The 2,128-nt window shown below is 41.4% G+C and overlaps 1 pseudogene; it reads left to right on the plus strand.

The window, feature by feature from the left end:
• Positions 1-877: 877 nt before the first annotated feature.
• LOC105466149 (annexin A2 pseudogene) lies at positions 878-1,885 on the plus strand (annotated as a pseudogene).
• The last annotated feature ends 243 nt before the right edge of the window (positions 1,886-2,128 follow it).

Here is a 2,128-nt window from a genome sequence, read left to right on the forward strand (position 1 = left end):
AATACATTCCTGTTGTCTATATACCTACGAGGAAATAGTTGAGATTTTCGTATCTTTAAATTACTAGAAAGTCACACTGCTTTCCAAAGCGATTGCATGAATTTATATTCCCTAAAAAAATAGTGTGAGTTTTTCTACATTCAAATAAACACCTGGAATTCAATTTTATCTTTTTTTGGGTGCAGTTTATTGAAACTTTAATATTCTTTTACTTGATGACTAATGAAATTGAACAACTTTTTTCAATCGTTTTACTGTACATGCCAATTTCCTCTTTATTCACATTTTTTACCCTTTTTTGTGTTTATATTTTTCTTATTGATTTGTAATTCTTTAGATTTTCTGATTATGTGTCTTTTATTTATAATTTTCAAATATGGTTTCAGACTTTAACTTTTTTATGATCAAATCTTTATCACCAAAACTTACATTTAAAATTTATGATCAGGCCAAGTATAGTGACTCACATCTGTAATCCAGCACTTCGGGAGGCTGAGGTGGGTGGACCACTTGAGGTCAGGAGTTCAAGACCAGCTTGGCCAACATGGTAAAACTCCATCTCTACTAGAAATAGAAAAAATTAGCCGGGTGTGGTGGTAGGTGTCTGTAGTCCCAGCTACTCAGGAGGCTGAGGCAGGAGAATCACTTGAACCCAGGAGGCAGAGGTTGCAGTGAACTGAGTTCATGCCATTCCACTCTAGCCTGGGCAACAAGAGTGAAAGTCTATCTCAATAATAATAATAATAATAAAATAAAAATAAATAATAAAAATAAAAATAAACTTAATGATCAGTGCTTTTTGTGTTCTGTTGAAAATTTTTTGCTCAACATCTGGGGACGCTCTTAGTTCTCAGCACCCAACCCAGCTTCCTTCAAAATGTATACTATTCACAAAATCCTGTGCAAGCTCAGCTTGGAGGGTGATCACTCCCTCCAAGTGCATTGAATCAGTCAAAACCTCCACCAGCTTTGATGCTGAGTGGGATGCCTTGAACATTGAAAGAACCATCACGACCGAAGGTGTGGATGAGGTCACCATTGTCAACATCTTGACCAACAGGAGGAATGCTCAGAGACAGGATAGTGCTTTTGCCTGGCAGAGAAGGACCAAAAAGGAACTTGCATCAGCACTGAAGTCAGCCTTATCTGGCCACCTGGAGATGGTGATATGGGGCTTATTGAACACACCTGCTCAGTATGATGCTTCTGAGCTAAAAGCTTCCATGAAGGCGCTGGGAACCGACGAGGACTCCCTTGTTGAGATCATCTGCTCAACAACCAACCAGGAGCTCCAGGAAATTAACAGAGTTTACAAGGAAATGTACAAAACTGATCTGGAGAAGGACATTATTTTGGACAATATGGTGACTTCTGCAAGCTGATGGTTGCCCTGGCAAAGGTTAGAAGAGCAGAGGATGGCTCTGTCATTGATTATGAACTGATTGACCAAGATGCCCGGGATTTCTGTGACGCTGGAGTGAAGAGGAAAGGAACTGATGTTCCCAAGTGGATCAGCATCATGACCAAGCAGACCGTGTCCCACCTCCAGAAATTATTTGATAGGTACAAGAGCTACAGCCCATCAAGAGAGAGCGTCTAGAAAGAGGTTACAGGAGACCTGGAAAATGCTTTCATGAACCTGGTCCAGTGCATTCAGAATAACCCCCTTATTTTGCTGATCGAGTGTACTACTCCATGAAGGGCAAGGGGATTCGAGATAAGGTCCTGATCAGAATCATGGTCTCCCGCAGTGAAGTGGACATGTTGAAAATTAGGCCTGAATTCAAGAGAAAGTATGGCAAGTCCCTGTACTATTACATTCAGCAAGATACTAAGGGCGACTACTCAGAAACCACTGCTGTACCTGTGCGATGGAGATGACTGAAGCGCAACATAGCTTGAGCTTCCAGAAATGGTGCTTCCCATACTTCCAGCTAACAGGTCTAGAAAAACCAGCTTGCGACTAACAGTCCCTGTGGCTGTCCCTGTGAGGATGACGTTAGCATTGTCCCCAACCTCATTTTAGTTGCCTAAGCATAGCCTGGCTTTCCTGTCTAGTCTCTCCTGTAAGCCAAAGAAATGAACATTCCAGGGAATTGGAAGTGAAGTCTATGGTGTGAAACACTTT

The sequence above is a fragment of the Macaca nemestrina genome, chromosome 9 (assembly GCF_043159975.1).
Source record: "Macaca nemestrina isolate mMacNem1 chromosome 9, mMacNem.hap1, whole genome shotgun sequence".
NCBI lineage: Eukaryota > Metazoa > Chordata > Mammalia > Primates > Cercopithecidae > Macaca > Macaca nemestrina.